The sequence below is a fragment of the Natator depressus genome, chromosome 1 (genome assembly GCF_965152275.1).
Source record: "Natator depressus isolate rNatDep1 chromosome 1, rNatDep2.hap1, whole genome shotgun sequence".
Lineage (NCBI taxonomy): Eukaryota > Metazoa > Chordata > Testudines > Cheloniidae > Natator > Natator depressus.
Window position 1 is genome coordinate 321,351,510 of NC_134234.1, and position 25,515 is coordinate 321,377,024.

The 25,515-nt window shown below is 42.8% G+C and overlaps 1 protein-coding gene across 4 annotated transcripts in view; it reads left to right on the top strand.

Annotated features, from left to right (window-relative positions):
• Positions 1-25,515, top strand: part of ATXN7L1 (ataxin 7 like 1) — a 198,650-nt gene that overhangs the window by 34,013 nt on the left and 139,122 nt on the right. Inside the window, exon 1 of one of the 4 annotated variants that reach the window (XM_074942480.1) lies at positions 7,541-7,653. The exons of 2 other annotated variants lie outside the window; for them this stretch is intronic. The gene's annotated coding sequence lies outside the window, so the exon portion shown is untranslated. Of the gene's footprint in view, positions 1-7,540; positions 7,654-25,515 lie in introns of those variants that run through there. One more of the 4 variants, XM_074942482.1, reaches the window with a different exon arrangement.

Sequence of the window (25,515 nt, forward strand, 5' to 3'; positions counted from 1 at the left end):
CAGGGACATGGTTCCGTCTGTTTCCTGGAGCTACGTGGCATGGGGCCAGGGCAGGCAGGCAGGCAAGGAGCCTGCCCTGGCCCTGGTGGGCACCACTGCCACCCTGGAGCCGCTTTAGGTAAGCGGCGCCAGGCTGGAGCCCGAACCCCTCCTGCACCCTGCCCCCCAACTCCGTGCCTGCACCTCGCACCCCTCCTGGACCCCAACCCCCTACCCCGAGCTCCCTGCCACACCCTGCACCCCTCCTACACCCCAACCCCCTGCCCTGAGCCCCCTGCTGCACCCTGCCTTCCCATGTACCCCAACCCCCTGCCCTGAACCCACCCCATACCCCTGTGCACCCCAACCCCCTGCTCTGAGCTCCCTCCCGCAGTCCACACCCTTCCTGCACCTCAGCCCCCTTCCCTGGGCCCCCCATACACTCTGCACCCCTCCTCTGCCCTAATCCCTTGCCCTGAGCCTGTTCCTGCACACCGCACCCCCTCCCTCACCCCAACCTGCTGCCCTGGCCCTGCATACAATTTCCCCACCCAGATGTGGCTCTCAGCCCAAAAAGTTTGCCCACCCCTGGGCTAGATGGCCATTGGTCTGACCCAGTATTCCATTTTTATGTTCTTTTTCTTAGTAATGAAGTTGACAGTTTTATAACAAACAAAACCCATCCTAAAGTGACTGCAATATGTCCCTTGTGCCATTACAGAGCAGAAAACAAAGCAATGTTATGCAATAACACGGTGTGTGGTTGCAAGCTCACTTGCAGCAGTCCTATATATGTGTAAGGTAAAATTGTGAAACATCAAAAGAAAAAAAAAAAAAGGGTTACTAGTTTTTTCCATTGCCCTCTGTTACTGATTTGAGAATGTGAAAATGAAACTCTTGTGCAGTTCTTTGTGTATTAAATAAAATGGCAAGAATTGTATAGGTGAGTGTCAGGAAAGTTGTCTGATGTGTTTGAGAAAATATGGCAGGCTAGAAATTCAAATAAAATAATAATGTAATTGATTATTAAGCTATTGTCAAAAGCTACTTCTTCCCTACAGTAAAAACACTCTTATTATATGTTAGTATGTTTTTAAAAAGGAACAATCCTCTGGTCTGAGTGATTATACTAAACTAGTGATTTGTGTGGAATAGGTTAGAAATGCATACCCTTCAGTATAACAAAGATTAATCATTTTATTCTGATTTAAACAAGTAGGACATATCTGTGTTTTCAAGTTTATTTCCTTTTCTTCCTCTTGCTTCCTCAGCATGACTAGGTAAGAAAGCTTGCTCAAACTGACTCGTAACATGTTCTGAGTCTTCAAGGTGGATGTTCACAAGCGGTTCAGGGGGAAAAATACCCTTATGATGATTATTTAATTTTTCATAGCTAATAAAAAGCTCTCTTTTATTATTAAGAATGTCTCAGAGTTTTTCCCCTGACTTTACACATCTTTTAAGTTGATGCTATACCTACTCATGTCTAAAAATGAATGAATCTGATCCATGCAGGATGAAGTTCCTTCCAGGATGAGCGCTCTGTTTTTGCAGAGTTGTAGTCTGAGTCATTTACTTCTCTTCACATGGTTGTTGATGTCTGTAGCTTAGTTACTAGCACAAATGAGAGAGAAGTGTGGAAAATAATGTGTGTGAATGCCTGCTCCAAAACGTAAGGGCAAGTTGCAAACTCTGGTCATGCATTTAGAGGCACTGTAGATGATGAATGGCATTTAGACTCTTGAGAATAAGAGACTGTGTATAAACCTTATTGTAAAGCCAGAATTTGAAAGGTGTGCTTATTCAGTAAGACTTTTAGCTGCTTTGGTATCTGATGTATGTACTTAGATACCTTAGTCTTTGGAGAGCAAGAGTGTGTACTCAAAACACAGTATCAAAACTCCGATGCAGTGAGCTGTAGCTCACGAAAGCTTATGCTCAAATAAATTTTTAGTCTCTAAGGTGCCACAAGTACTCCTTTTCTTTTTGCAAATACAGACTAACACGGCTGCTACTCTGAAAACTACTCAGAGTTGTAAATCTGAAACTTGTAGTTGTTAATTCATGAAGATCTGTAAAGTTTGTGTATCTGTTGATTAATGGGGGTGAAGGTCATCACAGATGTAAGAGTGGTTTTCGATTCATAATGCAAACTGAATATTCATCTGTTGTGTGAGACCCTATTGGATGAATCTTCACCATATCTCTTTGGTAGAGTGTGTCTTCAGCACCTGTAGCCTATGCTCTGTGCAGTGACACTTGAATAACATCAAGTAGTTTATCCCATATTTGACATTCCAATCTAGTAGGAAATGTTGTTTGAATTTTAACTAATGTCTCTTATTTGTTTTTTTTTAAGAACTTACGAGGAAAATAAATCTCCTTTATTTGCATTAGCACTACTAGCTTTGCATTAGCAAACTAACTATTACTAAATTTATTCCTTATTTTTATAATGCCTTTACAGTGAAGTAAACAGTACAGTTTAGAGCTTGAACAGATGCTGCTGTTTTATTGGTATGTGACAAAGGAAGTAAACAAACAAAAAAACCCACATTTTAATTTCAGGCTGAAAAACATTAGGGGAAAAGTATGTAATAATTTTCCAAAGAGGGAAAAAATGTAATCGTAACTAAAACCTGCCAGCTTCTCACATTTGTTGTTTGTACTGCAGTGGCACTCATAGACTTACACAGGTTTGGGACCGCATTGTGCTAAGTGGTGTATAAATACTAAGGAAGACCATGAAGTACTTGAAATCTAAGGCCCAAAATGCAGACACGTGAACACAGAGTTCAGTGTTTAGCATGAAGTTAAGCACTTGCATAAGTCTTTATAGAATCAGGATCTAAGAATACAAGCAATACATGGAGACTGCAGGAGAGGCACAAATAAAGCCTTTCTACACTTTAGTGTATATGTGTTTTATATAAAATTACATTGGCAATATCCAACTGTTCTGGACATCTTTGTACCAGATGGATTTAACTAATTGGTGTAAGTTTGAAGAGAGACTAAAATGACCCTAAGGGACTGGAGGGATTGACTTACTGGAAAATGGTTAGCTTTCACCTCCCTACGTACCATAGCTTGGTTAAACTATTAATTGGGGTGGGAGGGCATAAATTTACATATATTTGGAAGGTGTAAACATCCAGGAGAGAGCAAAATTACTGACAGTGATGCACTATGTAATTAAGAATAATGGCTAATTTAAGTAATAAAGGAATATTTAGGCTATGTATTGTGGAGGGAAATTGGGGGAACATCCTGAGACAGAGTGCGGACTGTGTAAGTGATGATAGATCTCCTTATGGACGCAGTGGAAAGTGTGTCACTTAAACCACCCTTACGTTAGACTAAACAAAACACTAAAGGATGTACTATAAGAACTATCCTTTGCTGGGGGAAACAGGGGCTAGATGACTTGATAAGAATTTTCTAAGTGCAATAGCTACTCTTTCCAGTGTCAGGGTTCTTTTTTCTGCTGAAAAGCAACATTGTGTGTGCTTGTAAAATATATGTGATATTGGTGAGTATCCCTATGAGATCTAGGTATTTCAATGATTACTTTATTACATTCAATAAATTTGTGTATATATCACTTTTATATGAAGTATCTCTGTTTTTTAGTCATGAGAAGTAAAATGGACCAATATTTACCTAATGTAGCATGTGAATTCCTCTAGAGATGCCTTTGTGTGTTTGTAAAAACTATGGTGCACATAGTGTTTTGTGCACCAAAAATAGGTTCACGTAGTATTTTGTGAACTAATACGAGAACATCCCTACTCCAAAGAGTTTTAATTCGAAGGTCCCAATCCTGTAATTTATTGAACACAAGCAGGTACATGTGTGGTTTGTCCATGCGCCGTGTATTGCAGCATTGGGACTTTAGTTTAACAATGTACGAAGAAAGGCGAGGGTGGGAATGGTTGTAAAGAAGTTGTGGTGTTGAGTGTTTCTGTGCTGCTTGTAGTTTCAGGATTTTTTTTAAAGTATGTTGTAAAATTATATTTCATTGCAGGGAAGAGAGAGGGAGAGGAGAGCTATTGTTGGAAGGCCAGCAGAAAGTGATATTTTAGGAGAGGCTGAAAGGATAAGAGGTAGCTAAGCACTTGGGATCAGGAAGTCACTTCTGAAGTGTGCTCTGTATTTAGGGGGCAACATGAAAAAAGGCTCAGAGATGCGAGTGGGAGGAGGGGACGAACTAGCATACAAGACACTGTACTTCATCTCAGGCATTGGGACCCTGACAGCGGGATTGTCTGGCTATGTGGACTCTCTCCTCAGGCCCTACGCTACCAGCACTCCCAGCTATCTTTGAGACACCACTTACTTCCTCAGGAAGTTACAATCCATCGGTGATCTTTCAGAAAACACCATCCTGGCCACTATGGATGTAGAAGCCCTCTACACCAACATTCCACACAAAGATGGAGTACAAGCTATCAGGAACAGTATCCCCGATAATGTCATGGCAAACCTGGTGGCTGACCTTTGTGACTTTGTCCTCACCCACAACTATTTCACATTTGGGGACAATATATACTTTCAAGTCAGCGGCATTGCTATGGGTACCTGCATGACCCCACAGTATGCTAATATTTTTATGGCTGACTTAGAACAACGCTTCCTTAGCTCTCATCCCCTAACACCCCTACTCTACTTACGCGGCATTGATGACATCTTCATCATCTGGACCCATGGAAAAGAAGCCCTTGAGGAATTCCACCATGATTTCAACAATTTCCATCCCACCATCAACCTCAGCCTAGACCAATCCACACAAGCGGTCCATTTCCTGGACACTACGGTGCTAATAAGCGATGGTCACATAAACAGTACCCTATACCGGAAACCTACTGACTGCTATACTTACCTACATGCCTCCAGCTTCCATCCAGGACACACCACACAATCCATTGTCCACAGCTAAGCTCTAAGATACAACTGCTTTTGCTCCAATCCCTCAGACAGAGACAAACACCTAAAAGATCTCTATCAAGCATTCTTAAAACTAAAATACCCACCTGCTGAAGTGAAGAAACAAATTGACAGAGGCAGAAGAGTACCCAGAAGTCACCTACTACAGGACAGGCCCAACAAAGGAAATAACGGAACGCAACTAGCTGTCACCTTCAGCCCCCAACTAAAATCTCTCCAGCGCATCATCAAAGATTTACAACTTATCCTGAAAAATGATCCCTCACTCTCACAGATCTTGGGAGACACACCAGTCCTCACTTACAGACAGCCCCCCAACCTGAAGCAAATACTCAGCAGCAACCACACACCACACAACAAAAACACTAACCCAGGAACCTATCCTTGCAACGAAGCCCGATGCCAACACTGTCCACATATTTATTCAAGTGACACAATCATAGGACCTAATCACATTAGTCACGCCATCAGGGGCTCATTCACCTGCACATCTACCAGTGTGATATATGCCATCATGTGCCAGCAATGCCCCTCTGCCATGTACATTGGCCAAACCGGACAGTCTCTACACAAAAGACTAAACAGACACAAATCTGACATCAGGAATCCTAACATTCAAAAACCAGTAGGAGAACACTTCAGCCTCTCTGGCCACTCAGTAAAAGATTTAAGGGTGGCAATTTTGCAACAGAAAAGCTTCAAAACCAGACTCCAATGAAAAACTGCTGAGCTTGAATTAATATGCAAACTAGATACCGTTAACTTGGTTTGAATAGAGACTGGGAGTGGCTGGGTCATTACACATATTGAATCTTATTTCCTTAAGTTAAGTATCCTCTCACCTTCTTGTCAACTGTCTGAATGGGCCATCTTGATTATCACTACAAAAGTTTTTTTTCTTCCGCTGATAATAGCGCATCTTAACTAATTAGCCTCTCACAGTTTGTATGGCAACTTCCACCTTCTCTGTGTGTGTGTGTGTGTGTGTGTGTGTGTGTGTGTGTGTGTGTGTGTATCTATATATATATATATGTGTGTGTGTATATATATATACACACACACACACACACACACACACACACACACACACACACACAATCTTACTATATGTTCCATTCTGTGCATCTGATGAAGTGGGCTGTAGCCCATGAAAGCTTATGCTCTAATAAATTTGTTAATCTCTAAGGTGCCACAAGTACTCCTGTACTTTTATATAGTGTGTAGCTATTAGTAAAGAATGAATGGGCACATAAGGGTTAATCATGGTCATATCTTAGAGAAGAGGAAGGTTTTGAAGCAAGATCTGAAGATAGTTTGTCATTGGGGGCGGGAGTTCCAAAGCAATGGAGCAAGGAAGGAGAACCACCCTCACCTACGGAAAGTCTTGGGGTGGGGAAAGACAGGAGGTTAATGCTGAAGGAATTGGATGTTGAATTTGGAGTTGAGCCTCTTAACACAGTCATTTGTTTACATTAGTCCACTCTTTTATTTTCTTGATTTTTTTTTTTTTTTTTTTTTTTTTTTTTAAATCTCACAGCTTGGCTGGTGTATGAAATACATGTTACAAATGTCAGGACTAATACAGTTCCAGAAAGTGTCTCCAGTTGCTTTGAGATACGAATTGCTCTCTTAGCCAAGGCTATGGTTGCTTTTTAACTTTTGTGTATGTGATTTTATGCTTTTGAAAGGCTGACAGCCCCAGAGACTGAAGTTCTCTGTGGAACAGGTAATGTACAGTATACAAATTAACACATACTCCCTTTCAATGTACCTCGATTCTAACCTGGAGGGTTCACCTCTGGGTGAGTGAATAGCTCAGTTTCCAGGTCTGCTCAGTCCATATATAAGGCTATTAATAGTAGTGTGTCAGTTGTGGTAGTGTCTTTTTAGGCTGTGGAAACTTGTCCCGTGGGAACTTGACTTAGACCATTAAATCATTTCATACAGGCCACCAAACATCTATTGCATGATAACAATTGTTAGTGTTTGGGTTTAAAGTGCCTACCTAGAGGTGAAAAGCTTTATATCCCATTACAAAACTCATACTTTTACTAGATATTTTATCCTGATTTTTGCAAGTGTGATGATCACATTTTAAATAAGACTCACTAAGTTATTTCATTTATGGAGATAGTAACTTAATTGGAAAAATGTCCAGCACACCTAAGAAGGGGAGGAATTAGGTATTTTGTATAAAGAGCTGCTTTGCTGCTTGAATATCATGGTAAAATAAGTGAGTATAGAGATTAAAAACTCTTTGCTTTCTTTCCACAGTGTTTACCAGCAGTCTTTTAATAAAAAATGTAATCTTTTTTTCATGCCAACAAAATTTTCAAATGATCACCTTTTTTTTTTTTAGAAAAAGGTCCCTCTATATTCTTTGGGGATTTTTGGGTGGGTTGTTGTTTTGAACCATTGCTGGATGAAGAGTCCTCTATATTTTCCCTCTCCCCAATTTCTCCTACTCTGGCAGAATTTGGAATGAGGTAGATAAGGTGGGGAAGACTGAGGATGTAGTCATCCTGTACTGGCTTGGGGGAGAAAAGAGATTTTCCTGATTAGGCAGCAGTAGCGGAATCATTTTCTCTTCTTTCAGATTTAGTCCATATCTAACGATAAAAGAAGAGGACAGACTAAATTGAATTTTCTATGAATTGCCTGATGGCCGAGTGGTGGAATATAAGGAAATACTGGCTTTCTTCAGCAGTATTGGATATTCTGGCAGCAGTAAGTAAAGGAATCCATAATAACGCGTACTGAAGTGGGAACACTCATGGCTTTACAGACTCTTTCTATATAGGAGAGCATGAGCATGCTTAGCCTTTTCCAAACGCATAGATGTAAGGTGAGGATATTTCTTTTTCTAGAAGGTGTCTTTTATTAGTAATTTTCTTTGCTAGAAGAATTGGGAGATTGCAGGCATTAGCTATTGTCCCAGGAACATTCTCCTTTGAAAAGAAGTCATTTCAGAACCTAGTTTAGTCATCATCTTGATAGAGAACATCCTAAAGACATTAGGATAGAAATCCATGAAAATTTTGTGTTTTATTAAACTTGACAACCAAAAGAAAGAAGAGGTTGTTGATCTTTTATTATGTTGTGGTGGGATTGAGGATTTTGTTACATATTTATAGAAGATTACCTTTCTTTAAGAAGGACCTGTGCTCAGCTGAGGAAAATCTTTCTTCTCAACTGTGTCTGCCTCCTAGACTAGAAGTTGTTAATGTGGGGACAGTTAGGAAGGATTTCTTTATCAGATCTTTGGATAGCATCATAGTCATCTTTTTCAACATTACAAGAATTGCTGTAAATTATGTATTTATATGATACTAGGTCTTCGAGGTCCCAGCTAGATCAAGGCCCCATTGTGCTAGGTATTGTATAGACACATGGTAGGAGAATAGTGAAAAAGTTACCATCTAAATAGATAGGGCATACAAAAGAGAGTGTTATCTCCATTTTAGAGATCGGGTATGGAGGCACAGAAAAATTTCCTCCAGGTCACTCAAAAATTCTATGACAGAGCGAGCAACGGAACCCAGATCTTGAATACTATTCCATTGCCTTAACTCAAAGTCCATTCTTCTTCTCTGAAACATTAGTGTAGTGTCCCAAGTTAGTTTGAGAATGCTGTTCATGTCTTGTCTGATTGCTTAAAAGTCAGTTATGCACTTGGGACTCTGTATATAGCATAAGAAGTAGTGGCTCATTTTCTGCACTCAGGTTCTCTCCTGAAGGTTGGTTGACTTAAGAGTCAACATAAATGTAACATTTTAATCAATTTGTGTTGATTTGAGAAATGAGAGTAGGAAATGTGACATACTTGCAATATTTCTACTGGAATATAATCACTGCAATACGTAAATTGTGGATTACTAAAACAGAAAATTGCCTATGCCAGACAGTTAATTAAATGCTCACCACTCCACTATCCCAGCAGAGACTTCTGCAGGGTTATCTAGTGGGAAAACAGGGATGAACTGCAAAACACCAGTAAAGTTTGGAAATATCAGCCTTTCAGATGTTTAACCTACCAAACAGCTGCAGTTTTAGGAAATGGGAAACTTAACGAAAGAAGGAGCACCAATAGCCAGTAGGTGATGGTTATGTACTATGCTTTTTGATACATTATTCACAAGAGAAAAGTGAATGTGCCTTTGTCTCATTTTAGAATGTTTTTCCATAAATGGATTTCTCATAACGCATGTGTTAACAGAGCTTCCTGTTCCAAGAAGGTCCGTGTAGAAAATACTTGATGATTTGGGACGCAGTAATACTACACCTGCATCATTAGTGTGTGCTTATTTCTTAAATTAAAACCTAGGGCTACTATGGCATAAGAGAGAACACTGATGGAGGTTTGTACTACCTATCCACACCCCTTCAGCCAGTCAGATGAGTTTCTCAGGTCAGATTGATTCTCTCCCTCCCTTCTCAGCCTCTTCCATTGCTTCTTATATAGCCTGTTTTGGCCTTTCCAGACTTAGTCAAGAGAGTTGCACATCTTAATTACAATATTTATAAACATTCCAAAGATCATTTGCATAAATTGATTTAATGTGAAAAAGGCTCACATTTCCTGTAGAATAGAATTTCTTCTGTTTTCGATACCTGTTTAAAGATGAAACTTTGCTCTTTTAATTACAGTTTAAAAAAAAATTAAAATCCTGAATTGTTTCTTAAGGAAAAATATATCACTGTTTTGTAGGTATAGTTTCTTCTTTGAGCAGGGATCCCACTGTAGATTCATGTGCACAAAAGACCGGATTTTGATTAGCAGTGTCTGGGGTCGCGCATGCCCCTGTACCGTCTCATGCTCTTCTGTGAATGTATAAAGGGTGGGTGGCCAAAACCCTCCTTTGGTTCCCTGTTACCACTCAGGACAGCGAGATGGACTGTAGTGAATGTCTGACCTGCAGGTTCTTAGCTCAGGCTAAAGATCTTTGAAATCTTCTGCAAATCTTCAGAACCACTTCTGATCTTCTGTTGTGACTGCAATGAATCGACCATGAACTTCATTAGTTAGATCCCCTCACCACATGTACAAAGATTCTCAAATGGCAGATTCAAAACCTGCAGGCTTCCAGCCCTGTCCGTCTATCCTGCAATGAAATAATACCCCTGAAAGACAGACACAGTAGGTGTCTCTTTTGCCTGAGGGAATCACCTATTCCAAGCAGATGCTTAGTATGCTTATTCTTCTCTGCAAGGACTCATTTTCCCCCAAGTCAGATTGTCGGTGATAGGGTTTTTTCTCCTACCTCTGCAGGATGGGTCACATGCTGGGATTATCTGGCTATATCTCACTTAATCAGTTCCCTGCCATTGCAGGGGCCTTGGTCATAGGTACATCTCAGTCCCTCCTGTTCTCTGCCTGTGGCACACAGTAGTTTAGTCTCCTGTGGGCTGTAACATTTTGGTCTAATTGTGGTGGTTGGGTTTGGTGTGTGGGTGCTGGGTGGTGGTAGTGGCCTGTGAGTTACAGGTCAGACTAGATGATCTGGTAGTCCCTTCTGGCCTCTGACTCTGTGACTCACAAGTTACAAGATGCGAGGCTGAAGGTCCTGAAAGTCTCATCAAAAGTGGAGGAAACAAGGTCCAGAAACCTATTAATAGACAAGCCAGCATCATCTAAGACCCCACTGAGTAGACAGGCAATGCCCAAGGCTACTGTGGAGAAGACTGTGTTGGGGAGAGATTGATCTCTGCTTCAACATCAAAGCAGTGACACCTCAGATTTCGAAGTTGAGCACTGAAAGGGGCCTCTCTGAACACTGAGGCAGAAGCTCAGGAAGGATCTCAGTGTCCTCCCATAAGAGCAGACACAGCACACCCTCTGGAAAAAAAGTCCTACAAGCCCCACACAGTGCTGAGGGATGGAAAAAAGGAGCAGACTGTGATGCAGCAGACTTCACCATTGTCGATGATGCGCCTCTCAGCATCCACTCCAGCCTTGGGGCACGAGGCTCAGGTAGAACCAGGTCCATCACTGGTACCAAGACATTCTTTTTGTCCAGGACCAAAAGCACCTTATACATGGGCATGCCCTCTGGGGAGAGGTCTGTTCCTCCTCACTGTCACTGGGGCATATGTTCTCCCCATCACTGACCAGTGAACCTGCCCCTCTGAGATCTGTAGTCACTGCCACTGAGAGTCCTGTGGGGCTCTCCTACAGGTTCCAACTTCACTGGCCTGTCAAGACTGGCATTGGTCCAGTCAAAAATCTGTTAGTCATCTGTACTCATATAGTTATGATACCATGGCTTTATTGGGAGTACTGGGGCCTGTCTTCACAAGCATCAAGGGCCCCGTCTCCACCACTGAGAGAGAGAGAAACAAGTGTCCCTCCCCAGTGTCCAGACCATTGATGCCAGAGTATGAAGAAAAGGCAGATTCTGGGCTGATGGCACCAGCACCTCATCTCTCTAACAAAAGATTTCTCCTCATCATTGCCAGATGAAGCAGTATCTTCAGTACTGGATGACTTTAAGGAGTTCTAGGAGCGCCTTGTGTGAACTTTGGTCATCTCAGAGAAATCTCACAAGCAGTCTGACATCCTGTCTGGATTGCCCTCCCCATTAATGAAGGCCTATTACACACTGCTAAAGTTCTGTGGCAGATGCCAGATATCATGACCTCAATGGCCAAATGAGTCAAGAAGAGATATAAGGTACCCCTTTCAGGGTTTGAGTACTTCTGCACTCACTACTAGCCAGGCCCTACTGTCCAAATGACTTTCTAGCCTGGAACAGGGTGGCACCTTTCCTCTCAAAGCTCTGTCATGACAACAAAGAAGAGCTTAAGGATATAATGAAAGCAGGTTGACTGTTGGCCAAGTTGGCTTTGCAACTGGCAATGGATACCGCAGACACTACAGCCAGGTCTGTGGCCATCACAGTGACTGTGTGCAGAGCATTTTGGCTTCAAGCATTGGACATCCTGAGGTCGCAGTTGAGGTTTTGCACTTGAAGGGCTCGGAGCTGCTGAACAAGAGGACAGACAGTGCTCTACACTTGATAAAGGACGCCAAAGCTATCCTGCATTCTCTTGGAATTTACACCCTTCTCCATACTGCAAGCTGTACCATCCTCAGCCACAGCTGAGATAGTGCACACCATTTTACCACCCCAGATTAAACTGAATATCACTCCAAAAGGCACTTGATATGCCACAGAAGGTGCCAACCTTTCCTTTGCTTGGCAAAGTGCACTTCTGCTTTTACATGTCAGTGGGTTTGATGAGGCAGTCAGGAGCCCTATTGGACTCAGACTAGAGAACAAAAACTTAAGAAGCTGCTTTGTCTCATTCCACTGGGCATTATCTGTCCTAATATCAGACTGATGGGTGTTAGAGATAATCACCCTTGGCTACCTCATACAATTTGACTCTTTGCCCCCTTCCCTTCCCCATCTCTCTTCAGGGACCCTTCTCACAAGATGCTTTTACAGTCAGAATGTGCCTTGCTACTTCATTTTGGGGCAGTAGAGGAAGCTTCTCAGGAACACAAGGAAAGAGACTTCTATTCTTGGTATTTCCTCATTCCAAAGAAGAAAAAGGGGTCTTTAATCTCCTCAGGTGTAGAACAGAGTAGGATGAAGAAATACAAAAACTGTCTCAGGTGCAGGATGATAATGCTTGCCTCCATCATCCCATCCCTCCAAGCTCAAGACTGGTTTGTGACTTTTAGAATGCATATTTCTATCTAGCTTTTCACTTTGCTCGCAGGAAGTATCCAAGATTCACAGTGGGGACCCAACCATTATCAATACAGATTTCTGCCCTGCAGACACTCCTGAGCACGGTGTGTGTGTGCACCAAATGCCTGATGGTAGAGGAAGTGCATTTAAGGAAACGGAGAATCCATGGCTGCTTGTACCTGGATGACTGGCTAATCGGGGCACATCCCAGCAAGAGACCAAGACAGCCTTGAATGGCATCTTTTCTCTGTACTATCAACTAGGACTCCTTGTGAGCTACAAGAAATCCTCTTTCACACTGTCTCAGATGATAGAGTTCTTAGTAGCTTTGATCCTAACCTGCCAGAGGTTAGGTACAGGTACAGGTACAGAGAAGGGCTACTAGGATGATCTGAGTAATGGAAAACCTGTCTTATGAAAGGAGACTCAAGGAGCTTGGCTTGTTTAGCCTAACCAAAAGAAGGCTGAGAGGAGCTATGGTTGCTCTCTATAAATATATCAGAGGGATAAATACCAGAGAGGGAGAGGAATTATTTAAGCTCAGTACCAATGTGGACACAAGAACAGATGGATATAAACTGGCCGACAGGAAGTTTAGACTTGAAATTAGACGAAGGTTTCTAACCATCAGAGGAGTGAAGTTCTGGAACAGCCTTCCAAGGGAAGCAGTGGGGGCAAAAGACCTTTCTGGCTTCAAGATTAAACTCTATAAGTTTATGGAGGAGATGGTATGATGGGATAACGTGATTTTGGCAATTAATTGATCTTTAACTATTCATGGTAAATAGGCCCAATGGCCTGTGATGGAATGTTAGATGGGGTGGGATCTGAGTTACTACAGAGAATTCTTTCCTGTATATCTGGCTGGTGAATCTTGCCCACGTGCTCAGGGTTCAGTTGATCGCCATATTTGGGGTCGGGAAGGAATTTTCCTCCAGGGCAGATTGGAAGAGGCCCTGCGGGTTTTTCGCCTTCCTTCTGCACGTGGGGCATGGGTCACTTGCTGGAAGAGTTTCTGCACCTTGAAGTCTTTAAACCATGATTTGAGGACTTCAATAGCTCAGACATAGGTGAGAGGTTTATTGCAGGAGTGGGCAGGTGAGATTCGGTGGCCTGCATTGTGCAGGAGGTCAGACTAGATGATCATAATGGTGCCTTCTGACCTTAATATCTATGAGTCTGTGAGAGGACAGGTTCCAGTCTCTTCAGTCAGCAGAAAGGGATGACCTTATCTGTCTCTTTCTCAACAATGATGATTATTGGTGGCTCACCTGAACCACCTTTGGATGTAAAACACATGGTCTCAGGACAACTTGGCACTAGATGTGAATGTCCTGGAGCTCAGGGCCATTGGACTAGTCTGCATAGCATTCCTGCCCGTTCTGCAGAACTTCACAGTGCAAATCCTGACAGACAACACGTCAGCGATGCACCAAATAAACAAGCAAGGAGGTGCTCCATCATCCCTTCTTTGCCAGGAATCCATCAAGTTCTGGGACTTTGGGGTCATCAGCTTTGAGTGACACAACTGGTGCTACATTTTCCAGGGGTCAGCAATGACATGGTGAACTCCTTGAGAAGAAATGTGGTAACCAACCATGTGTGGTCTCTGTAGGAATCCATCCTAGACCCAATATTCTGCCAATGGTGGACTGTGCTCCAGAGGAGGCATGAGCCCAGGCTCTGTGCCAAGAAACTTTCTCCTCCAATGGAATCCTGCCTCCCTCCCTCCCTCCCTCCCTCCCTCCACCACCACTGTTGTAGTGCTCATTGCTAAGGCTATGATTTAGTCATGGAGGTCATGGAAGTCACGGAATTCGTGACTTCCAGCGACCTCCATGACTTCAACCTGTGGTGGTTGGGAGCTGCAGGGTCCTCTGCCACCCCCAGGGACAGGTAACTGTGGGGTACCCCCACTTCCTCTGGCGGCCCCCAGAGCTCCAAGCTGCCGCGGCCGGCAGGGGAACCCCTGCAGCTCATGGCTGCTGTGGGCCCCTGGAGTTGCAGGCAGAAGGGGTATCCCACAGCGCCCAGCCCGCACCGGCGGCAGGGGCACCTCACAGCTCCCATCTGCTGTGGCTGCGGGGGAATCCCTGAGCTCCCGGCCACCATGGGCCCCTGGAGCTGTGGGCAGCGGGGGAACCCTGCAGCTCCTGGCTGACATGGGAGGCGGGGGCACACCATAGCTCCCAACCCCCATGGGCAGCGGAGAGGCCCCTGGAGCTGCAGGCAGCAGAGGTACCTCGCAGCCCCCAGCTGCTGCAGGCAGCTCCTAGCCCCTGCGCAGCTGCTCCGCTTCAGGCCGTGTGGGGACCCGCAGATTCCCATTTTTGAGAGATTTCAATTAAACATGCAAGCTTGGGACAGTGTGGAGGAAGAGGGTGGGTTAAAGGCAGATGGAGAACCTGGGTCAGCCTGGATAGGAGAGTTGTTGGCAGACAGTGGGAGCCATGAGCCTTCAGGATGTACTGAGATGGAACCTGGAGCAATCTCATCCATTAAGTTCCTGCATCCCATTACTCCCCTTGTATTCTCCCATCTTTCTCAGCTCATCCTCCCATTCCTTTGAGCCTCTGCTTCCGTCACCTCTGTGCCATCACAACCCTACGGTGGCTGCTGCCTCCATCTCGTCGTCTTTTGCAACTCAACACAGCTGGACATTAGAATAAGGAACATCGAAAGCGGAGAAGATATGTTAGCTTTGGTCAGTGTTGGTACAATGGAAGGAATTACGGCAGGGGGAACCCTCCTGATTCCTGGTAGCCTTGCTGGGAGCATGGGAAAGACTGTAGTTGGAGCTAGAGTAAGCATAAAGGAATTCTGAAAGAAAGACGCAGGCATTTTATTTTTAAAGTTGTTAACAGAGACGAGTTTCAGGTCCCACCCACAATCTGAGAGTCTGGTATGCAACACATTATAATAGGCGCAGCAGCTCCTTAAGACTTAAAATTAAACTCCCTTAAAGTGAAGGTTACACAACAGTTTCCAATTAAGTCACCTGCACCTTACTGAACTGTTCAAGACTTTATGCTGAATTTTTTAGGCTTGGATTCAGTCCATAGGTAAAAAGAAATTATTATTTTTTTAAATCAGCCCTACAAATGAAATTTAGAAAATTGTAGTTGGCAAGGAAATAGCGGTCAGGAGGAGCACCTTTTGGTGTTCCAGAAGAATCTGGGTTTGATTTGATCAATTTAAATGCCTTTGCAAATCATTAACTGAGTATACATACAGTAAGATGGTAAATTTAGTGTTGAGTTGAGGAAGCCTTCACTGCACAAGAGTTATGGAGCTAACTTAGCTGCCTAGTGAAAAATCTAGTCAAATGTATTGCTGCAAAAAGGCAGGGACATCTTGGGCTGGAGGAATGGTCTGGGCTTCAGACCATTTAAAATGCAAAAAGGTTGGTGGGAAGGCTCTCTTACATCCTGTAAGGAGTTCAAATGATGAAGTGAGGCCTCCATATGCACTTTTGGACACCTGCACAAGTTATGTTGTTGGTAAACTCCTAGGATAAAATAAGTGAGTACTAAAATTCCTTAAAATGCAGTGAGGGAAAATGTGGATTTAGTTATTTCTTCAGCCTCTAAATCTTTTAAGATGTGAAGGAGTTGAGGGGAGGGGTTCCCATTGTCTTTTTAGGTGTTCAGGATGCATCCTAAAGATGTGCATCTTTGAGAATCTCTTGCGGACCTCTTAAGGTATGTGTGGTACTGGAAGTTCTGGTGCGGTCGAGCAAAATAGTTCAGATTTTGAAACGTACATGCACCATTTGTAATCCAGTAGGCCTTCAGAGTTCTGGAGAAAAACTCCTTTTCAGATATTTTTTCATTTTAAAAAACTAGAACATTTCATACAGAAAAGTTACTTAAATGATTGGTTGTTCAGTTTGATCCGAACCAATTCAGATTTAAACAGGTTCTCATCACAGAAGGCATTCTAGTGCTGTGAATCCAAAATATGTCTCTTTACACCACTGAGTCCAGTACCAATTTTTCCTTGCTTTTCTAACACTTGGAACTGGTAGGGCACAGGAAGTCAATTTTTTTGTCAAGGTCCAAATTTCTTGGTCAAGGTTATAGTCAAGGTCCAGACTCCAGAGAAAATTTAAAAAAAACAATAATGCTAATTGTAAGTAAATAAAAAGATTTTGGGGTCCATTCTAAAACAGCTGGGAGTCTGGATTTGACCCGTGGTCTGCCTATTGACTACCCCTGTGGTAGGGTTTCTGAGAAGATCAATCCACTCCCACCTTGGATACTCTTCACAAGTATGTCTAGCCATTCCCAGTCAGGCCGTGCAATAATTAAACCTTCAGTCACTGTTGATATTGGTTTCTGTGTAAACTATAATTAAGGGGAAATTCCCAACATTATTTAATATCTCCAGCACCCTAAATTGATTTAATTGGCCTTAGCACCTGGGAGGCAACATACCGTTCTCGGTTATTTATGAGTCAGAGGTGTCACCACCCAGGCTCTTCTTTCCTGGTGAAGATTACTTGCCTCCTCTTTCTTTCTGGTGGTTCTCTTCCACTCTCCTTGGTCACTGTTCTGTCTTTGGCTTCTTAGGGTTTGTCTTCACTTACATTTTATAGCACTCTAACTTGCTGGCTCAGGGGTGTGAAAAATCACTTCCCTGAGTGCAGCAAGTTTGAGCACTTTAAAGTGCAAGTGTGGGCAGGCTCTGAGCGCTGGGAGCTATTCCTCTCGTGGAGGTGGATTACCAGGAGCGCTCTCTCCCAGCGCTCACGTGTGACACACTCACACTTCAAAGCACTGCCGTGGGAGTGCTCCTGTGGCAGCGCTTTGAAGTTTCTAGTGTAGATGTTGCCTAAGTCTATGTCTACACTTGACAGGAGGGGTTCAAGAATTCTTCCATCAACCTAGTGCTGTCTACACTGGGATTTAGGTCAATTTATCTACATTCCTCAGAGGTGTGGATTTTTTTAACACCCTGAACAACTACAGCTGGGTCGATCTGATTTTCTAATATAGACCAGCCCTCAGTGCCTTTGTTGAAAAGTCATTTACCCTCTCCTTTGTTCTCCTTAATTACTTGTGTGTTAACTTGCATTGTCTTTGGTTCTTTGATTTATTTGTATTATGTTAGCATCCAAAGGGTTCCAATCAGGACTGGGGATCAGCTGTACTGGGTGCTGTATGAATACCCAGTCTCTTACCTGAAGAAGAACTTGGTCTAATTCATCTAATTTTGTTTCTTTGATTTCTACACTAGTGACTTCAGTCTTGCTTTACCTTGTTTGTTCAGAAAAGAAACCAGCTTGCATTTGATTAAAATGTAGCTCACCTAGGATGGGATTTTCAAAAACACTTGGCACCTAAATGACTTAGAACCACAAATCATATTGACTTTTGCTGGGACTTGAATTCCCAAGTCAAACAAGCACTCTTGAAAATCACACCCATTGTCTTTTCACTTGCCAGAGCTAACATTTCACAATTTGAATTACCTTGATTACTATATCTGTTGTGTATCCAAATTTCTTCTCTTTTTGGGACTTAAGACACGTCTAGACTGCAGTTCAGACTACAAAGGTGTGAATAGTGGTGCGCACCAAAGTGCTGCCCTGTATTTCCCCTGTGTGGGTGCTGTGGGCATGAACTAAAATGTTCTTAGATCTCATTAACTTAATCCTCTTCAAACAGTGGTACATTATTGAGAAGTAGGAACTTTTTAGTGTGAACCTGCAGCATCTGCACAGAAGAGTTACAGAGCAGCACTTTGATGCGCACTGCTATCCATACACCTGTAGTCCATTAAGGGCAGCGTAGATATGCCCTTAATGTCCCAAACAATTAGACCTCTTACACTCTGAACTTCTTGAACTCCCTTGGGTCATCTCAGTGCGCTGCTCATGTCCATTGGCTTTCTCAAGTGATGCCCTGTACCTCTTCAGTGATGGGCATTCTGTCCATGGAAAATTAAGTTCTTGATATGATATTTCATTTTATATAAATAAGACAATCAAATCATTTTTCCCCTTAAATCTTAATTTTACTCAGTTCATAAAAATGTGTGTTTTTGGTAACAAGGTAATTAACATTTAATATTTATAGTTGTCCAGTCCCTGAAAATTCATATAGGATCTGGCATTTTCAAGAATAATAGGAAACCAATATCAACTAACTACTGAAGCAGCTTCACCTTTTTTCACAAAAGGAGAATGTTACTTCTAATAAAACTTATATTAGAAGGAGTGGACACTTATTTCTAACATAAGACGATACTACCTATTCAGGGAGCAGTTAAACATGCTTGTATAACACAGTGCAGTTGCCTTTGTATTGTGTTTTGGTTTCAGATTTCAATCCACCTCTCAAATCACTCAGAATAGATTTTTGTGAAAGTGATCTTATGTAGTGAAAGGGGTTTTCTCTTTCACTGCCATTGATCTAGAGTGGGAGAGAATATATCTAACAGATTTCTGGCCCTAGAGTTTTTCAGATCTCTAACTGAGGGTCTAGGTTGGATGGATGTTTTTCAGCATACCTATCAATGCGACATTTTTGTCAATCTAAACAAGTTCCACTTCAAAACTGACTTATTAAACATGATCAAAATTAATTTTTAGAATACAATTGTACTAAATGTTCAGTGGAGCAATTATTACATAAGATGTAATGTATGTTTACAATTAACAGGGGAGCATGATTACTATATAATAAAATACAACTTCTCTAGCAGTCAGCATTGTGAGGTCCTTGGTGCTGTGATCACCTTACCTCTGCAATAGAGGGATCATTCCTTTCCTGAATTTTTCTATACACTTAGATGTAACTGATTATGTATATTGTGTTCAACATGTAGAGAAGGAACTTCATATAAGTCATCTGACTTTGATTGTTACTACGAGTAATCCTTACTTTCTATGTGTATTATGATGGAAAGTTCAAAATTATATCTGAGATCTGCAATAGCCTTTGAATGTTCGTGCCACTCTGCAAAGGCAACATATTTTCTTTCTTTTCTGTGATTTCTGTTTTTTAATGCATCTTTTACTAAAATAAAGTCTGGCAAAATTGGATCATGTTATGGATACAGCTATCTTATTGTTTAGAACTGTTACTAATATAAAAATTATAAACACAAGAATTCCCTAGTACAGTAAGGCTTATTCTCTGAAAAAATGCAATAAAGTATGTTAATAGAAATATTGATCGTATGACTTTATAGAAGTAAGGATTTCTACAGTCAACTTTTACCATCCCTTTGCCCTCCTACCTTTTGCCACACTCACATGGGTATGACACATAATATTATAATGTCGGACAATATTATATGCTATTACTCAAATACTTAGTTTTCAAACACAGGCTGTGGTCTTATATAAATACGTTCTACGGCAATTTTGGTAAATTATCAGATGATAAAGATACATTAGTATGTGAAAGGTTTACCATATGAGAACTAGATTTGGTCAAAGTATTGTAACAAGGCATTTTGTTTATCAAAATATTCTTATTTTTGAGTTTGACAGTGGAGGCAATTTTATAGAAGTTTGTATTTCTTGAGTTAAAATTTGTGCAAAGATTTTTGTTCTCATTAAGATGTCTGAAAATATATTGTGACAAATGTTTGTTTGTGCTTTTTTTTTTTTTTTTTTAAGTTTTGAGCTGGACTGGTTTAGGTACAACTGATTAGATAAGTTTAGCAAGGTGATTGCTCTGGTTCTTTGGTTGGTTGAGCCTATCCGTGTTGTCAGAAGCATTAGCAGACATGATTCCCCATTTTTTCTCTCTGAAGGAGTGGCTGTATTTCATGGGCTCTCTCTGAACTATTAAAAGTAGGGTTGGAGGCAGGGAGCAGATCCACCTTAGGGAAGCCACAGGCCAGAGGGAATACAGGAATTGCGTAATTTTTTTCTCTTTTACCTCCCCCTCCTAAGTTGGGACATATCCCCAGTAAATGTTCCATCTGTAGGTCCTTTTCTAAAAGGACCAGAACGCGAGAGAGGCTGACCTCAAACTTTTGGATAGCTCTTTGTGGCTTGCCTTGGACCTAGGCAAGCAAGACCTTCCTGTACCAGATCAATCTGAGTCCAGAAGTGCCCTGAGTTCCAGATCAACAGCTAGCTCCCGAGTCTGTCATCTGTGATGGTGCTGGTTGCAGATGGAATAGGGCAGTTAGATTCTTGAGACGGGTGCCATTTAGGGGGGGCAGAGGAGGGCTCTAGCCCCCCCTCTTTCAGAGTTTTGTAGGAGAGGTCTACTCGCCCTTGCCCCATTTATATTCATAAATGATCCGGAAAAAGGGGTACGCAGTGAGATGGTAATGATACAAAATTACTCAAGATAATTAAGTCCAAAGCCAATTGTGAGGAGTTACAAAGAGATCTCACAAAACTGGGAGACTGGGCAACACCATGGCAGAAGAAGTTCAGTGTTGCACTTGGCAAAATATAATTCCAACTATACATACAAAATGATGGGGTCTAAATTAGCTGAACCCGTCCATAAAGAGATCTTGGAGTCGTTGTGGATAGTTCTCTGAAAACATTTGCTCAATGTGCAGTGGCAATTAAAAAAGCTAACAGAATATTGGAAATCATTAGGAGAAGGATAGATAGTAAGAGAGAAATATCATATTGCCTCTACATAAATTCATGGTATGCCAACATATTAAATAGTGCGTGCAGATTTGGTCACCCCATCTCAAAAAGGTATATTGGATTTGGAAAAGGTACAGAGAAGGGCAACAGAAATTATTAGGGGTATAGAACACCTTCTGTATGAGGAGAGATTAAAAAGACTGGGACTTTTCAGCTTGGATGACTAAGGGTGGATATGATAGAGGTCTATAAAATCATGAATGGTGTGGAAAAATTGAATAAGGAAGTGTTATTTTCTCCTTCACATAATATAAGAACTAGGGGTCACCAAATGAAATTAATAGGCACCAGATTTAAAACAAACAAACAAAAGTATTTCTTCACAGTCAACATGTGGAACTCTTTGCTAGGGGATGTTGTGAAGGCCAAAACTATAACAGGGTTCCAATAAGAACTAGATAAGTTCATGGAGGATAGTTTCCAGGAATGGTTATTAGCCAGGGTGGGCAGGGATCCAACACCATGTTCTGCGTGTCCCTCGCCTCTGTTTGTCAGAAGCTGGGAGTGGGCAACAGGGCGACTTGATGATTACCTGTTGTGTTCATTCCCCCTGGGGCACCTGGCATTGGCCACTGTTGGAAGACAGGATACTGGGCTAGATGGACCATTGGTCTTACCCAGTATGGCCATTCTGATGTTCTTATATAGAACCCAGATGTATCTGCTCCCCACTGTAACCCACTAGACCCTGCTCTCCTCCCAGAGCTGGGTTAGAACCCAGGTGTCCTGATGCGGTCTCTCTCTCCACAGAGTTAGTAATAAAGTAAGAATATACATTAAAATTTTAAACCTAACCAGTGTCCCTTAAGTGACTTGCCATAAGATGTCAGAATATGTTGTTGTTAGAGCTGAGTGGGTCTAATATTTATTTAATTTTCTTTTTTTTTTATATAAAGGAATTAGATACAGGGCTCCTGTCAGCGAATTGCTAAGTTATCTTCCAAAAAACTAGTGTTTTTAAGTGCCTAAGTAGCCCTAGGAATCACGGTTAAAGTTGCCCCCCCCCCCCAAAGCTGAAATGGCGCCGCGCCCCTGCCCTAAGAAAAGCTTTGGCTAGTGATAGAAAAGAGCCGTGCTCCTTTGGGAAGTGTCGGAGTAGATCTCCTTCAGCTGACCCAAGCAAAAAGAGATTTAAACTACCTCACTAATCCTAGTCTATGTGGACTTAATGGCCCGAACTGAGTGCTCTTGGAGCCCTGAGGGCGCATGGTACTTTGTCTTCAACACCATCTTGGGAGGTGGGTCTAACTGCCTCTGGTACAGAGTCAACAGTGACATGATCACTTTGGCACTCTCCACTCTGATACTGTAATCCCCTGCTCTGCTTTTGTGGCACCATCTGTCTCAGTAGCAAGATCATTCACAGTACTGGGAGATCTCTACGTATAAGCTGAGCTATAGTTGTCATTGCTATTGTAGGTGCTGAATGTCTCCACTATGATGCTGGCTACCACCACTGCGGTGGTACTGAGTATCTCTTAGGCACCAGTCAAGTCACAGTTGGAAGTGCATCCAGTAATCGGTAATTTGAGGGGCAGGTGGTAGCCAGATCATCCTTTCAGGCCACTCTATATGCCTCAATACCATGGCAATTTCTATTGCCACGGGGAGAGCATCCTGGCTAGTCTTCAGGCATCTCAAAGGAAGTTCAGACAACAATCGAAGACCTCCCATACGAAGGCTGTGAACTCTGGTATGAAAATGGATGACACTCTATTCATTGAAAGGCTCCCAACCTGATCATTGACTGCTAAGAGCATACACGCTAGAGGGTTGTGCACTTCGTAGCTTGTGTGGGCTGAGCTGATTGCACGCACCAGTGGCTCCTTGCATCCCTCCATTCCCCCCACAAGCTCCCTGTGTGCCATCCTCCTCTGTTTGAGAGACTCACTATGACTCCCGATCTCCTCCATGCCAGGGGTTCTTTGTGACCCCGATGTCTGCCTCCTCCCATACCAGGGTACCCCAATCTTTCCCCCACCCCATGGTGGGGGTTCTATCTGTCCCCATTCCCCCCTCTGCCATTTCCCTCCATGACAGGGGCTCTCTGTGCACCCCCTTTCATACCTTCCTTCTATGCAAGGGACTCTGTGTGGCCCCCATCCTCCTCCTTCTCCCCATACCAGGGTCCTCCAGTCATCGTCCCCCCACTAGGAGTTTGGTGTGCATGCCCCCATTCCCCACTTTCCCCTGACCCCCTTTTCTCCCTTCTCCCATTATTATTATTATTATTTTTCATCTGAGAGAGACATCATTCTGGGTGTCAACATGATAAACTCTAGTGGGAGGACAGGCAGAGAGGAGATGGGGTATTGTTATGCTGAGGGGCCATCAGCCAGCTGTTTTATCTACAGAGGACTGTAGAAGTGCTTGAAGCTGTGTCTATACTAACAAGATAGCATGGGGCTCCAGTTAAACCCTATTTTTCCCATCTCAGTTTTCCAGTTTTTCCCAGAAGTCAATAGAGTTCTGGCCACTGATGCCAAGAACTTTCCCTGAACATTTGGAATCGATTAGATGCAGGGTTCAAAAGTTATTGTTACATATAGACAGAGAAATGCTACTGAGATGAGTGTAGGCTTTCACAAGCTTGGCCAACCAGCTGCCAGAAGGAAATGGAAGGCTGCAGTCTTGTTCCAGACAAAGACAATGGCCAAGTGCTTTTATCCATCAAAGAAATAGCCTGATTTTTGGCAATCATGGTGTCACAACCAGGGCATGGGTGGTCTGACCTCATGGTAAGAGCAGGAGTCAGGAATCAAGCCAGGTCCGATACCGGAGGTCAGAATCCAAGGCAAACAAAGGACAAAACCAAGAGTCAGGTGTTAGGAGACAGGCAGGGTCAGGTTACCAGATCAGTAGCAAGTAGAAGGAGCAGGTATTGCAGGGGAAACAGTCTGAAGCAGGGAGATCCCAGTTGCATGGACAACTTAGAATCATAGAATATCAGGGTTGGAAGGGACCTCAGGAGGTCATCTAGTCCAACCCCCTGCTCAAAGCAGGACCAATCCCCAATCAAATCATCCCAGCCAAGGCTTTGTCAAGCCTGACCTTAAAAACTTCTAAGGAAGGAGATTCCACCACCTCCCTAGGTAACGCATTCCAGTGTTTCACCACCCTCCTAGTGAAAAAGTTTTTCCTAATATCCAACCTAAACCTCCCCCACTGCAACTTGAGACCATTACTCCTTGTCCTGTCCTCTTCTACCACTGAGAATAGTCTAGAGCCATCCTCTCTGGAACCACCTCTCAGGTAGTTGAAAGCAGCTATCAAATCCCCCCTCATTCTTCTCTTCCGCAGACTAAACAATCCCAGTTCCCTCAGCCTCTGCTCATAAGTCATGTGTTCCAGACCCCTAACAGACTTCCTGTTCCTGTGTTGGGTTTATAAAGAAGTTGTGAATCAATAAGGACTGCCAACATTCTGCCAATCAGATTCCAGGCCTGCAGTCCTCTGTCAGGGTTCAGCTTCTATTCTGGCATCTGCTAACAGGTCACTGGATAGCAAATTGGAACTTACTAGCCTCTAAGAGCCCTGTGGACCAGAGGAGGGAGGGATAGCTCAGTGGTTTGAGCATTGGCCTGCTAAACCCAGGGTTGTGAGTTCAATCCTTGAGGGGGCCATTTAGGGATCTGGGGCAAAAATTGGGGATTGGTCCTGCTTTGAGCAGGGGGTTGGGCTAGATGACCTCCTGAGGTCCCTTCCAACCCTGATATTCACGATTCTATGATCTGTGGTCCCTGACACATAGTTTATTTATGGCAAACATGGTTATTTAAATTGAAAAAAGAAAATGCCTGTTCACACTAGACCACCAAACTGTGCAAACTACATCTGTGTTTAAAAATGTTTGAGACACAAGGTGGGTAAAGTCACATTTTCTATTGGACCTCAAACACTTTTTGAGTACCTTTCCCAGACCTGAAAAAGAGCTCTGTGTAAGCTCAACAACTTCTCTTTCACCAACAGAAGTTGGTCCAATAAAAGATATCCGCTCACCCACCTTGTCTCTCTAATATTCTGGGACCCACTCAACTATACCAACACTGAAACCATTCCCCCCTTTGGTGCCATAGGAGGCATAGGACTTTTCTGTCTCTTTTATCTGCACTTTCTGTGCAACTCATTTCACCCTTTTCTCCACTTTTGCCATCTCAGTACTACAAAACCTGCTGTTGGTGCTATGTACTACTAATAGTCCCCTCATTCCCCACTTTGCCACCCCAAGATCGTGTGTGGTGAAGATGCAATTGCTTCTCT